This window comes from Bombina bombina, chromosome 6 (genome assembly GCF_027579735.1).
Source record: "Bombina bombina isolate aBomBom1 chromosome 6, aBomBom1.pri, whole genome shotgun sequence".
Taxonomy (NCBI): domain Eukaryota; kingdom Metazoa; phylum Chordata; class Amphibia; order Anura; family Bombinatoridae; genus Bombina; species Bombina bombina.
Window position 1 is genome coordinate 384,129,354 of NC_069504.1, and position 15,924 is coordinate 384,145,277.

Genomic DNA, 15,924 nt, shown 5'->3' on the forward strand with positions numbered 1-15,924 from the left:
TGGAGAGCCTATCACATGATACATTGTCAAAAACTAACAGACAATGTATTAATGCGGCTAGTGGTTTCCAGAATAAATCAGAGTTCTACCCCATTCAAAACAGGGGTTCCACCCTTGAGACCTTTTTTAAACGGGTGGAACGTGACTTGATTAAACTTAAGGATTCAGCTGTTTACCAGACCCCTAATTTGTCTAGGTCTGAGAGAGCCGCCCTTAAGGAGCTCCAAGATAACAAAGACATTGTTATACATACAGCCGATAAGGGGGGCTCTGTTGTGGTTTTAGACAAGATTGATTACGTAAATGAGGCATGTTGCCAACTTAACAACATTGAGGATTATATCCCCTTGGATAGGGATCCTACTACTACATTCAAGAAGGAACTATTGGGTATTTTGGACGATGGGTTGGAAGATGGGCACTATGACCGAAAAACCTTTGAGTTTCTGGTTGTTTATCATCCGGTTGTGCCCATCTTCCACCATCTACCCAAGGTCCACAAGTCCCTGACAGATGTCAGGGGTCGACCAATAGTTAGTGGTATAAACTCTTTGTTGGAACATGTTTCACAATGGGTTGATAATATCCTACAACCATTAGTACAGAATTTGTATAGCTACATCCAAGATACAAAAGATGTAATCATGGCTCTTGATAAATTTAAATGGAATAGTGATTGTCATAAGTGGGCAACTATTGATGTAGTAGCGTTATACTCCTCTATTCCTCATGAGGAGGGCCTAACAGCGGTAGGTTTCTTTCTGGAATACTATTCTGATTTTTCAACGGATTTTCGCTGCTTTATACTTAGAGTATTAAAGTTTTTGCTTACTCACAATTATTTTTCGTTTGAGGATAGATTTTATCTCCAGAGACGTGGGGCAGCTATGGGGGCCAAGTTTGCCCCCTCCTATGCCAACCTTTTCATGGGTTGGTGGGAGCTGTCCCACGTCTTTGGAGATGGAAATCCCTACAGGCATTTGATTTGTTTTTATGTTCGTTTCATAGACGATTTACTACTTGTATGGAAAGGGAACTCATTACAGTTTACATCCTTTGTGGCGTATTTGAACTCCAATAATATTGGAATTAAGTTCACCTACCAACTAAGAGAATGCAAGATAAATTTTTTGGATATCACTATTAAAGGTACAGATGATGGAAAAGTGCTTACTGAGATTTACAGGAAACCCATAGCTGGGAACACCCTGCTCCATACGAGCAGCTGTCACCCAAGGCATATACCCTATGCTGTCGCTAAAGGACAGTTCATTAGGGTTAAACGCAACTGCACATTACCTAATAAATATCCTGAGCAATCGCAGGATTTAACGAATAAACTAAAGAGCAGGGGGTATAGCACCCATGTAATAAAAAAAGCCAGGAATCAGGTTAATGCACTGGATAGGGTACAAATTTTGGATAAAACTAGGAACATTGATAACACATCTGAGGGTCAACATAGAGGAGTGACCTTAGTTACAGAATATAGTCAGGAATACCCAGAGATTTGCAAAATAGTGAAGAAGCATTTTTCTTTTCTTGCTGCGGATGACAAACTAGAGAATTGTATCTCCCAAGGACTAAGGTGTTCCTATAGGAAAACAAGTACTCTAGGCAATTTATTGTCACCATCGGTCTTGAATAAAACCAAAACACGACAGAGCTCCTGGCTGACACATAGTGGCATTTTTAAATGTCTCAATAAATGTAGAGTTTGTGAATTTGTTCTCCCCTCAGATAGTATCAAGTCTGAGGTAACAGGTGAAAGGTTTCCCATTCAGACGTGTTTAAAATGTACCTCCACATATGTGGTTTATGTCCTCAGCTGTACCCTGTGTCATTTACAGTATGTGGGACTCACTACAACAGAAGTAAAAGTCCACATCCGAAATCATTTGTCGACAATACAAGCAGGAACAGCATCTACACCTTTGGTGCAGCATTTTGCCAGAAATCACCATAGTAGTGTTAATTCACTAAGATGGCAGGCTACTGAATGAGTCACCTGTCCCCCAAGGGGAGGTGATAGGGACAGGTTGCTGCAGAAGAGGGAAATGTTTTGGATTTTCAGACTTCAAACTCGTGTACCCACTGGTTTGAATTCCGAATATGATCTGATCAATTTTTGGCAATGATTTATTGTGCCATTCATCTTTATTCCCTCTTCTGCGGCGGCTTTCTTCTGTCCATCCATGTATATGTATATTTATATTTATATTTTATATAGTTCCATTCACATATTAAGAGTTTTCCATGGTCTTCTTCACTTCATTTTTTCTGTGTTTGTGTGTATTTATTTTTGATTTTTAGATTTATTTTCATTCATTATAGAGGTGGGCTTGGTGTTTACTTGCTGAATTATCCCATTTTCACACAGAGTGAAATATACTAGTGTATATCCACTGGAAGTTTAGTGTAACTTGGGACCTCGGTTTACGAATTTAATTCGTTCTCCGGGACGTTTCGGATTGAGGAAAATTCGTAAACCGAAACACGGTTTCCCAGAGGAATGCATTGAAAACCAATTAATGCGTTCCGGAGGTGAGAAAAAAAGTCAAATAAAGGCTCCAAAACCTGCTGCAAAAGGCTCCAAAACCTGCTGCAAATTACTCCAATGGCTCCAAAAGGCTCCACAACTTGCTGCAAATGGCTCCAAAAGGCTCAACAACTTGCTGCAAATGGCTCCAAAAGGCTCAACAACTTGCTGCAAATGGCTCCAAAACCTCTCCAACACCTCCACACTGCTACCCACACTTCAGTATGCAGGGGCAAACCAGGACACTTGTTTCGTATTGGGAAAAAAATTCGTAAACCGAGGGGCAAACCGGGACACTTGTTTCGTATTGCGAAAAAAATTCGTAAACCGAGGCATTTTTTTTAAAGAATTTTCATTCGTAAACCGAAATTTCGTTTACCGAGTCGTTCGTTAACTGAGGTCCCACTGTATAGTATTTCACTGTTTAAGTACTCAAAGAGTTAAAATTGTATCACAATGTGTAATCATGTTTTTACCCAATCAGGGTTATCCTGGTGCTTTTTTAAGGTACACAGGTGCATAGTCCAGTAGCTATGATTATGGCCCCTGGCTGAAACATGTTAGCGGACTCATTGTTGTGATCGTACTTGTGGCTTTTCCTGGAGTGTTTTTATCAATGTTACAATAAAGACTGTTTGATTTTTAAAGACTGCTGCTAGCAACTTTTTTCTACTACATTTCTATATATATATATATATATATATAAAAAAGTATATATAAGTATAGATATATACAGATATATATAGGAATATCTATTTAGAAATACATAGAACATATTCTGCTATGTGGAATGTGAAATATTTACAGTAAATACATAATTGAAACCTGTATTAAACATAAATATTGCATAAATATGCTTTTACATGTTTTCATCTACTTAGCGGCAAAGGGCTCCAATGCACTTCTATATACAGTATGTCTATATATGTATACAATAGTATGTATGAGTTTTATGTGTATATATGTAAATACATATAGACATATAAATACATAAATACATATGTAAACACACACACACAGAAACACACACATATATATATATATATATATATATATATACACACACACACACACACACAGAAGTGCACTCACAGGAACGAACAACCAGCCCAATACCATTGTTAGCCTGTTCTTTGGCGATTTACCACCTGGGTGCAACTTCTTTTAGCCCAGTAATGCTTTTCACAGAGTAGAACTTTCCTGTAGTATATCAGTCTGATCACGCCTATTATGGTCAGTCCAGCCCCGAAATACCAGGCAATTCCTATCTGAACAAGGAACACAGCAACCCCAAACGATCGTTTCAGCCTCCATTGGAGCTCGTCAGTGAGGTGTAGCAGTATTCCTCTAAGAACAATGAGCAAGGAGTCCACGTCTGGTTGCCCCTTTTTCCCATAGGGAGACTAAATACACACAGATATATATATATATATATATATATATATATATATATATATATCTATGTTAAAGTCCTTTGGCTGCCTTTTTTTTCTAACACCTTTATAACTTTTCATGCATTTTTTTTATATATAATTTTTATTAGAGTTATTATGAATGTAACTATACTTGGTAATATATTTCTGATGTGTTTTTTGATACTTTTATGTTTTGCAAAACAGTTAACCAGTGCTCTGAAGTCAAAGTAATCATTCTAGCATTACTTTCAACTCGTAACCCAAAAGAGCGCAGGCCCTCACGATAAACCCATTATCGCTCGGGTGCAAATGTTTGCGCTCCACTCGTAATCTAGCACTATATGTATATGTGTATATATATATATATATATATATATATATTAACGTCACTCGTTATCGCAAAATTCTTAAGTGTTTCTTGGGAGCTTTGCCCACTTCGTCAGAAACACGTAAGAATTTCACGATAGCGAGTGACGTCACTTCTGGTTTTTCGCATTTGGATCCACTTCCGGTTTCAACGCTATCCAACATGCTGGCGTGTTACTCCGGTTTTATTCTACTACTTTTTGGACACCAGAAAAGATTAAACTGTAAATTTAATCTATCACTTCACATTTTTCTCTTTTTTAGCCTTTATCTTTTAAACCCGTGCAGGCTATATTGGTTTATAATATTTTATAATATTTTGATTATTTGTTTTCCATTTGATTGTTTTTCTTAACGGACTCACTTTTTTCAGAATCTCATTTTTAAAGGGGCTTTTTAAAAGGTTTTTTTTTAGTTTTTACTATATTAAATTTGTTTATTTTTGCTTATCACTATCTTTCTGGTCTGGGATCTGATAGTTCATACTTTCAACAAGTTAGATCTTGTCAGCCATCTCTGACCTAGAGAAATACTCTTAACTCTGTTTTTGTGGTTTTTAACAAACACAATTAAAGATTCTCCTTTTAAACATTTGTACTCCTAGCAACCATGCCGTTTTCTAAATTGTGATCTCGTCTATTGCTTCAGAGTTCTATAAACTACAATTTTTGTATTTTTGTGTCTTTAATGGTACAAAGACAATTATATAGTACTACATATTATATTTAAACCTACTTTTTTTCCTATAGTACTCTCTCTAATCCCCTCACATCATACCCTATATAGACATATATTTATGTGTGTGTGTATACATATTATTCTTTTTTCTGTAACTTTTGTAAAGTCAATTAAAATACATTTCAGTGCCTTGTTGATTTCTTGGGAAGACAATGGATAAAGGCTATTTCATCATGTGCTAAAATTGCCTGTGTATGGTAGAGTAATTAACTGGATTTGCACTGCAGGCTGCAATAATACAGAGCACCCCGTACCTCATTAATAATCTACAATAGCTGCAGATTGCAGCTGCCCACAGATTCTGTAGTGCTGGCACAGTAACTTCAATAGAAGGCATTAATTAGGAAAATATAAGGTGATTTAATTAAGAAAATTAAATCCTAAGCCATGGAAAACTACTTATGTGACATGCTGAACATTACTCTGAAAATTGCTGTGTAATTATGAAAAACAAATCACAAATTTCATGAGATTAACAAAAGAGTGTTGTCATTTGTCAATACAACTATGTAAACAAATAAAATTGCATCAGGTTATACATTTGCATTAACACATTTTTTCTTTAACCCCTTAGCTACCTGTAAGGGTGAAGTATTTGCAATACACTGGTTTAAATTATTAGCTTTATTTTCTCTTCAGAAATAAAAGGGACATAAAACATTTCTTGATTTTGTGTAAAAAATGTACTTTGTCCCATACTCCTAACAAAGGCTAAATCAGCAAAATCTATAACGTAGGTTTTGAAACTGCTGCAAACTGCCTAAACCAGCTGTTTGCTTTACAGTATTTGTAGGTTATATATATATGTATATATATATATATATATATATATATATTTGTAGGTTATAATTCGATTTTCAGTCTTAAAGGGAGTGTGGGACAAAGCAGGATTTTTATATAAAAAAACTAAAGATACTGAATGTCCTTTTAAAAAGTATCTATACAAATTAAACATTCAAAATATTTTTTCTGAGTAAAACATGAATTAACTCAATGAAAACATCTTCCTTGACTAACTTTTCACTTCTCTCCAAGGGCCTGATAATATAAACCTCTCCGCTAAGGTGAGATGATATAAAATGATCCTCCAGCACTGCAAGATCCTTGTGAAATTTAAAAAGTCAGATTTTGCTTTACTTTTTCAAGGGGCGTTCTGTGCATTTCTGTATGTGAAGGAGACACAAGCCCAGTGCAATATAGCACTGCATGGCATGACAGTTTTGCCGCATTAACACTACATTATATATATATATATATATATATATATATATATATATATATATATATATATATATATATATATATATATATATATATATTTACATTACTTTACACCTCTGATTAAGTTTTATTACATTTAAATTTTGCACTTTCTATTTTGTACTTTATTTTGTATATACCAGTGTTGTGATTTTAAAAGTTTTGATTATGCTTTGACAGTTTCTGTGTAATATTAACAAATTTTATCATACTGTATATTTATGTGTATCTTTTACAAATTATATTGCATTTTGTATTTCTTTAAAAATAAAACTGTGAAAACTGACATCTTCATTTTCCCAGAGAGCTTCATTATTTTTCATGAGCCTGGTAAGCAAAGATTTTATTACAAGACCAGAGACTTCATATTTGCTTTACTTTCCTTTACTACTAGTGTGCAGCATTTTAAAGTACAATAAAACACATTACATAAATAAAGAGAAAAAAGAGACAAGGTAATTAGCCCATGAAAAGGCTACAGTAGATAACAGTGTAATAATGGACCAATCAGAAGACCCATACTGTCCATAAACCGACCAATGAGCTCCCCATCTTCCTCTTTCTTTTGCTGCTCATTCAAAAGATAAGTGTGCTATATTTTTGTCTCTCATAAAAATATATATTATTATTTAAATCTTATTGCTTTTATTTTAATATTTCACTTAAATAGTTTATTTTATCTTATCTCTTTTTCTGGGTACTATTAATTTTTTCTTTCTCTGTTGCATTTATTGTTTTTTGCTATATATATTTTTCTTTCCCCTTTTTTCCTATGGTTAACTGCCGATTTTTCAAAATTTCTATTCCGTTTTTATTCTGTTTTTGTTTAGTTCCTTCTATTTAATATTCCCCAGATTGTTATTTATATTCACTTTTTCTTATTCTTTTTCTTATTCTTTTCTCTTGCTAACCTTGTTTTTTCTTGCTGTCGCATTCTCTAACAGCTCCGGTTTCACACTCGGCTTTCCTCCATGTTGTGGGCGTAGCTGTGGTGACGTTCCCGCCCCCCATTTTCTTACTGCGTCATTGCCTTCCTCTATTGACGGACGCATCACCCGGCTTCTCCTCATATGTAAAAGAAATATTTTACTGCAACATTGTTTCTTTTACATTTTTCTTTTCACATCTCATTAATAAATTGTTGTCTTCTTCATTTTTAGGCTGTCTGATATTCCTATTCCTGGCGGCAAAGGAATTAAAACATCCGTGATGAGAACCCTAACTCCCAGGGGGAATAAAAAGGGAGCTGTCAAACAAATTACAAAAGCTTTTGTTTCTGAAATAGATTCAGATTATCCTACATCTGAAAATTCTGATTCCTTTTATGAGGTATCTGATAAGAATTCTTCGAATTATGAATCAGATTCTTCTGATTCAGAACCGAAAAAGAAAAAGCTTAAGAAACATAACAAAAAAAATTCTGAGGAAGATAAAAATTTTAACAACCCCATGGGGAATCCGCGTTTCAACGCAGATACTTTACAACATCCCCGCTCCTCTGAATGGTTTCCATCCTTAGGTATAGCTAAATTTGTGGATTTTCAATTAAAGAAAACTTTAAAGAAACGTGCAAGGAATAATATGAGGGCAGAATGCCCTAGACCTCTTCTCCCACATAATAGTAATTTAACCCCAGATATCGATCCTAAAGTTATTAAGTTTCTAGGATCGCCTGGCTATAAATTAAAAAAAGGGTCTTGATAGATCCTGGAAAAATTGCCAGGACAGATTATTGGATACTATTGGTCCAATAACAAAATTGTTTGAACTTTCAGAGGAGGCCGTTCTTAATGACACTAACATGGACCCTCATACAGTTAGAGAGTGGGTTCAGAGAATCTTATCATTTGTTGGCAATACTAACGCCAATATGATTATTGAAAGACGTAAGAATATATTACGTAGAATTGATCCAAATATTTGTGATTTCGCAAATAATGAACTTTATTCAGATAAGGACGGTTTTCTTTTCGGAGATGTTTTCTTGAAAGACCTTAACCAGTATGCCAATACTTTTACGACTCTTAATAAAGTTAAAAATAACATGAGGAAAATCTTACAATCTCAGAATTTCTCTGACAGGGCCGGTAAAGGAAGAGGTCGCTTTCCCGGCCGTGCCTCTTTTATTTCCAGACCTCATTTCCAACAGCCAAATTACAATTTCAACAGAACCTTCCAAGAACAAGGTTACCCCTCAAATTTTTACCCATCACGCGCCAGACCTTGGCACCAAAGAGGATCCCGCTTCAGAGCAAGATCACGCTCATCTGCAGGTAAATTCAATATCTCATCTTCCTCTACCTTTTTTCCCATCAAAAGTTGGAGGAAGACTAATTCTATTTTCTCAGAATTGGATTCATATTACTTCAGACCCTTGGATTCTTCAAACAGTTCAAGGAGTCCTAATAGAGTTTGTCTCTCCTCCAATTCAAAAAGTTCTCCCTTTTCCTATTCATTTTTCTTTAAAAGACAATGCTCAGATTCAAAAAGAAATAAAAAACTTTCATTTAAAAGATGCAATAGCTCCAAGTTTATATCCTCATCTAGCCTTTTTCAGCAATATTTTTCTTGTAAAAAAGAAAAACGGTCAATTCAGACAAGTAATAAATCTCAGATCTTTAAACGCTTTTGTCTCCTACAATCACTTCAAATTAGAAGGTATCCATCTCTTAAGAGACTGCCTTTTAGACAACGATTGGCTAGTCAGATTGGATCTATCCGATGCTTATCTAACTGTTCCCATTTCCCCAGAGCATTGGAAATATCTAACTTTTTCATGGGACAATCAAATTTGGAATTTTACTTGTCTTCCATTTGGTCTTTCTTCTGCCCCTTGGATTTTCACAAAACTTCTCAAACCTGTAGTATCCTGGTTGAGACAGAGGGGTGTTCATCTAATTATTTATTTGGACAATATACTATTAATGAATCAAAATTTCTCTTCTCTCCAATCTCAATTATCTACAACTATCAATCTCTTGGAGAACTTGGGTTTCCTGGTGAAGAAAGAAAAATCAGTCCTGTCTCCTACAAAGAATCTGATTTTCTTAGGCTTTCTTATAGATACTTCAAAATCCATGTTAAGCATGTTCCTTAACTTGTCCGCCACTTCTGAGGCAGCGGACAGAAATTATCCCGAATCTGCAGGGGGCGGCATTGCACAAGCATTTCACATGAAATGCTTGTGCAATGATAAATGCTGAAAGCGTATGCTATCTGTATTTATCGACCTCGAGCGGACATGATCCGCGATAGCGGATCATATCCGCCTGCATCTTCATGAATCGGCCCTAAAGTCTCAGGGCATGAAGATAAAACGTTTGCCACCTAAAATATTAAAAACCAACGGCTAGATTTAGAGTTTTGCGGCCAAAGGGGTGCGTTAGCTACGCGTGTTTTTTTCCCCCCGCACCTTTTAAACAACGCTGGTATTTAGAGTTCACTGAAGGGCTGCGTTAGGCTCCAAAAAGGGAGCGTACAGGCATATTTACCGCCACTTCAACTCTCAATACCAGCGTTGCTTACGGAAGCGGCCAGCTTCAAAAACGTGCTTGTGCATGATTCCCCCATAGGAAACAATGGGGCAATTTGAGCTTGAAAAAAACCTAACACCTGCAAAAAAGCAGCGTTCAGCTCCTAACGCAGCCCCATTGTTTCCTATGGGGAAACACTTCCTAAGTCTGCACCTAACACCCTAACATGTACCCCGAGTCTAAACACCCCTAACCTTACACTTATTAACCCCTAATCTGCCGCCCCCACTATTGCTGACCCTGCATTATATTATTAACCCCTAATCTGCCGCTCCGTACACCGCCGCAACCTACATTATAGCTATGTACCCCTAATCTGCTGCCCCAAACATTGCTGACCCTATATTATATTTATTAACCCCTAATCTGCCCCCCCCCCAACGTCGCCGCTACCTTACCTACACTTATTAACCCCTAATCTGCCGACTGGACCTCAACGCTACAATAATAAACGTATTAACCACTAAAGCTAAGTCTTACCCTAACCCTAACACCCCCCTAAGTTAAATATAATTTAAATCTAACAAAATAAAATAAATCTTATTAAATAAATTAATCCTATTTAAAGCTAAATACTTACCTGTAACCCCCCCCAACATTACAACCCACCACCCATGTACCTCTAACCCAAACCCCCCTTAAAAAACCTAACACTAAGCCCCTGAAGATCTCCCTACCTTGTCTTCACCACACCAGGTATCACCGATCCGTCCAGAAGAGGCTCCGAAGTCTTCATCCTATCCGGCAAGAAGAGGACATCCGGACCGGTAGACATCTTCATCCAGGCGGCGTCTTCTATCTTCATCCATCCGGCGCGGAGCGGGACCATCTTGAAGCAGCCGACGCGGATCCATCCTCTTCTTCCGGCGGCTCCCGACGAATGAAGGTTCCTTTAAGGGATGTCAACCAAGATGGCATCCCTGGAATTCCAATTGGCTGATAGGATTCTAGCAGCCAATCGGAATTAAGGTAGGAAAAATCTGTTCCGATCAGCCAATAGAATGCATGCTCAATCTGATTGGCTGATTGTATCAGCCAATCGGATTGAACTTGAATCTGATTGGCTGATTCAATCAGCCAATCAGATTTTTCCTACCTTAATTCCGATTGGCTGATAGAATCCTATCAGCCAATCGGAATTCAAGTGACGCCATCTTGGATGACGTCCCTTAAAGGAACCTTCATTCGTCGGGAGCCGCCGGAAGAAGAGGATGGATCCGCGTCGGCTGCTTCAAGATGGTCCCGCTCCGCGCCGGATGGATGAAGATAGAAGATGCCGCCTGGATGAAGATGTCTACCGGTCCGGATGTCCTCTTCTTGCCGGATAGGATGAAGACTTCGGAGCCTCTTCTGGACCTCTTCTTGCCGGATAGGATGAAGACTTCGGACCCTCTTCTGGACGGATCGGTGATACCCGGCGTGGTGAAGACAAGGTAGGGAGATCTTCAGGGGCTTAGTGTTAGGTTTTTTAAGGGGGGTTTGGGTTAGATTAGGGGTATGTGGGTGGTGGGTTGTAATGTTGGGGGGGTATTGTATGTTTTTTTAAATGCAAAAGAGCTGATTTCTTTGGGGCATGCCCCGCAAAAGGCCCTTTTAAGGGCTGGTAAGGTAAAAGAGCTGTAAACTTTTTATTTTAGAATAGGGTAGGGCATTTTTTTTATTTTGGGGGGCTTTGTTATTTTTTAGGGGGCTTAGAGTAGGTGTAATTAGTTTAAAATTCTTGTAATCTTTTTTTACTTTTTGTAATTTAGTGGGTTTTTTTTGTAATTTAGTGTTTGTTTGTTTTTTGTAATTTAGTGTTTTTTTTTTTTTGTAATTTAGTTTAGTTGATTTAATTGTAGATAATTGTAGGTAGTTTATTTAATTAATTTATTGATAGTGTAGTGTTAGGTTTAATTGTAACTTAGGTTAGGATTTATTTTACAGGTAATTTTGTAATTATTTTAACTAGGTAGCTATTAAATAGTTAATAACTATTTAATAGCTATTGTACCTGGTTAAAATAAATACAAAGTTGCCTGTAAAATAAATAAAAATCCTAAAATAGCTACAATATAATTATTCGTTATATTGTAGTTATATTAGGGTTTATTTTATAGGTAAGTATTTAGCTTTAAATAGGATTAATTTATTTAATAAGATTTATTTTATTTCGTTAGATTTAAATTATATTTAACTTAGGGGGGTGTTAGGGTTAGACTTAGCTTTAGGGGTTAATACATTTATTATAGTAGCGGTGAGGTCCGGTCGGCAGATTAGGGGTTAATAAGTGTAGGTAGGTAGCGGCGACGTTGGGGGGGCAGATTAGGGGTTAATAAATATTATGTAGGTGTCCGCGATGTTAGGGGCAGCAGATTAGGGGTACATAGGGATAATGTAGGTTGCGGCGGTGTGCGGTTGGCAGATTAGGGGTTGAAAAATTTAATTATAGTGGCGTCGATGTGGGGGGACCTCGGTTTAGGGGTACATAGGTAGTTTATGGGTGTTAGTGTACTTTAGAGCACAGTAGTTAAGAGCTTTATGAACCGGCGTTAGCCCATAAAGCTTTTAACTCCTGACTTTTTTCTGCGGCTGGAGTCTTGTCGGTAGAGGGTCTAATGCTCACTTCAGCCAAGATTCTAAATACCAGCGTTAGAAAGATCCCATTGAAAAGATAGGATACGCAATTGGCGTAGGGGGATCTGCGGTATGGAAAAGTTGCGGCTGAAAAGTGAGCGTTAGACCCTTTCCTGACTGACTCTAAATACCAGCGGGCGGCCAAAACCAGAGTTAGGACCCCTTAACACTGGTTTGGACGGCTAACGCAGAACTCTAAATCTAGGCGCAAGTTAAGCCTCACAGGGACAGTCTTGGTGCAATTATCAAAGAAAATGGTCCGTCCCTGCTTGTGGTGAGCTGTCTCCCAATGAAATAATGAGAGCTCTCTGCTTTTTAAAAATGTGCAATGGAGGACAAAGTACACATGTAGAACCTGGCATATGTTTAAACTTTAATATTACATCTAATACAAATCAAAATACACTGTTTTCAGTCCACTGTACCTTAAAATTAAATAGAGTTTTCCGTATTTTGATGAAAGTTTGAAAACTTTTCAGTTAAAAAAAAACCCCAGAAAGGTTTGTGGGGCAGATATGTTTAGAGAATTACGCTGGGATTTTAGAGAAAATTTCATACAGGCACATACATGCCCATTTAAATGTATATTTTGCACATTCAGTGTACTTAAAGGGACATGAAACCCAACATTTTTCTTTCATGATTCAGACAGACAATACAATTTTAAACAACATTCCAATTTACTTCTTTTATCGAATTAGCTTCATTCTTTAGGTATATTTTGTTGAAGAAATAGCAATGCACATCGGTGAGCCAGTAACATGAGGCATCTATGTGCAGCCATCAATCGGCAGCTACTGAACATATTTAAATATATATTTCAACAAAGGATATCAAAATAATGAAGCAAATTACATAATAGAAGTAAATTGGAAAGTATATGCTTTTTCTGAATCAAGAAAATAATTGTGCGTTTTGTGTCCCTTTAAATTACGATTTATGCTTTGTATATTTAATACGATTTATTCCTATGTAATTTAGATACAAATTTTCCGTTTCTGATAAAATATGATTTTTGGTGAATAATTCTGTTACGATTTTTGATGCACCTTAGCATTACAATTTTTTCCTGTGAATTTTGTGTAAATGTTTAAATTAATTATTTTGTATGATTTTTTTAAATTAAGATTTTCATTATGTAATGTATGCATCTCCTTCCCATACGAAAATATAGTATACACCCCTTAGAGAGACACCCTGTTTTCACAGTAAAAAGTGGCTTTAAACCGGGAAATAGAAGTACTGATGAGCATTTTTAAAGCGTTTTGCCAGCCCAGAGACCTTTAGATCAACGGCCCTCAGTTTGCAGCAAATACAAATAAAACAGAAATGTTTTAACTACAATTTAACTTGTTTTTACCACTATTTTAGAATATATTACTTTTCTGTCAGATAAATAAGTGTTTTGTGAATTTTGGGCAAACTTCACCTGCAAGACAAATCAGTGTGACCAGCTTGTTTAAAATACTTATTGCATTTCTTTCAGACATACTCTGGGAAGTCAGTGAGGGAAAGACCCACAGAATAGGCTGCACTGTTAGCACTCAGAGCTTGGACTAATGAGTAGAGAGAAAACTAAGGACGTATAAAAATTTACTTTTATTCATGTTACATTCAAATTTGGGACCCCATGCATGATCACATTAAAAACAACTAAAGACCATGTGACAGAATTCCTGTTAATTAATTAATGTTGCCTTTGAGCTACAATATGTAAAAACAGGAATCTGCACTGTGCGGTTGGTATCTAGTGTAGAAACGTCATGTACTCATGCTTAAATAAAGTGCGGTTACAATAGTATTTCAAGGACAGGAGTAAGGAGGCTGTGATTTGGACATAGATCAATATAGGTTAGTGTAAATACCACAATTCAGTTTTCCCTTAAGTATGTCAAATTCTCGAGGGATTTGTATTCGCGCTCAGTGAGATAATGTACTTAATATCATTACAGGTAGCCCTCAGTTTACACCGGGTTTAGGTTCCAGAAGGAATGGTTGTAAATCGAAACCATTGTAAATTGAAACCCAGTTTATGATGTAAGTCAATGGGAAGTGAGGGAGTTAGGTTCCAGGCCCCTCTCAAAATTGTCATAAGTAACACCTAAAACATTATTTTTAAAGCTTTGAAATGAAGACTAAATGCTAAACAACATTATAAACCTAATTAAATAATCACACAACACAGAATATAGAATTAAACTATGTAAAATGAACAAAAACATTTGCTAAAACAGCATTATAAACCTAATAAAGAACACAGACTTTACTTGCATTTTTTTGCAAACAGTTCTTTCTATGCATTCCAATCTGGACTGATTTATAGTCAGGAAGATCTTGTTCCTTTGAAAGCTCCTCGATAGCTCAGGTTTAGACGAACTAATTAATTTCAGCCTGCTTGTGTGCTTGGCTTGCAAATCTTTGCTGCAACACAAGTGGACAGCTCCACCTACTGGCTATTTTAATCAATGCACTGCTTCTCAATGCTTTTCAATAGCAGTCATATGACTGAAAAAAAAAGGTTGTTATTCTGAAACGGCGCAAATTGAACCATTGTAAACCGAGGGCCCCCTGTACTATAGTAAAGAAAACTCAGATTTACTTCATGTATTTAAAGTAAGGGATAATGCTATTCAAGCCTCTTATCATCAGACCATTATAATCAGTCATATAGGTTATGTATATCTAATATATAATCAGACATAGATTATCTATTCATGACTTAATAGCCCGCCTGACGCAATACGCTCGCCATATTCAGCATTGCACCAGCAGCTCACAAGAGCTGCTGGTGCAATGCCGCCCGCTGCAGACTCGCGGCCAATAGGCCGCCAGCAGGGGGGTGTCAATCAACCCGATCGTACTCTATCGGGTTGATACCCGGCGATGTCTGTCCGCCTGCTCAGAGCAGGCGGACAGGTTATGGAGCAGTGGTCTTTGTGACCACTGCTTCATAACTGCTGTTTCTGGCGAGCCTGCAGGCTCGCCAGAAACATGGGGTATCAACCTCCATACGGAGCTTGATACATATGCCCAAATGACTGCTGTAATTGGCTATGACAATGTTATCTTGTGTGGGCATATTGTTGGCTGCAGTTCCACCATGATGTCTTTAGATGTCTTTAATAAAATCTGATCCTACCAACAAATTTCTCTAGATCACCCACTGGTTTTGTAAATAACATTTTGCAACCTTATTTATTTATGCTTGAAAAGGTGTTTTGCAATATATTTGCCTAGCAAATAAGCAGAAAATACATATAATAAAAGATGTCCAAAACACAGTGTATTTTAAATAGCATCTGGAATGTTCTGTGCTCATTTCACTGAATATATTACTTTGTCCTTGTTTTGTTTGCTACAGTTTGTTCTTTTATTTAGATAGTAATTATAGTGCTATCATTACTCTAGCAGTAGCTCTGGTGCTGGAATTTAGTGCACAACAAAAGAATACTTATTT

The 15,924-nt window shown here is 36.8% G+C and overlaps 1 protein-coding gene across 1 annotated transcript in view; it reads right to left on the reverse strand.

Moving 5' to 3' along the window:
* HTR4 (5-hydroxytryptamine receptor 4) overlaps positions 1-15,924 on the reverse strand; it is a 508,576-nt gene that overhangs the window by 124,176 nt on the left and 368,476 nt on the right. The window lies entirely within an intron of this gene.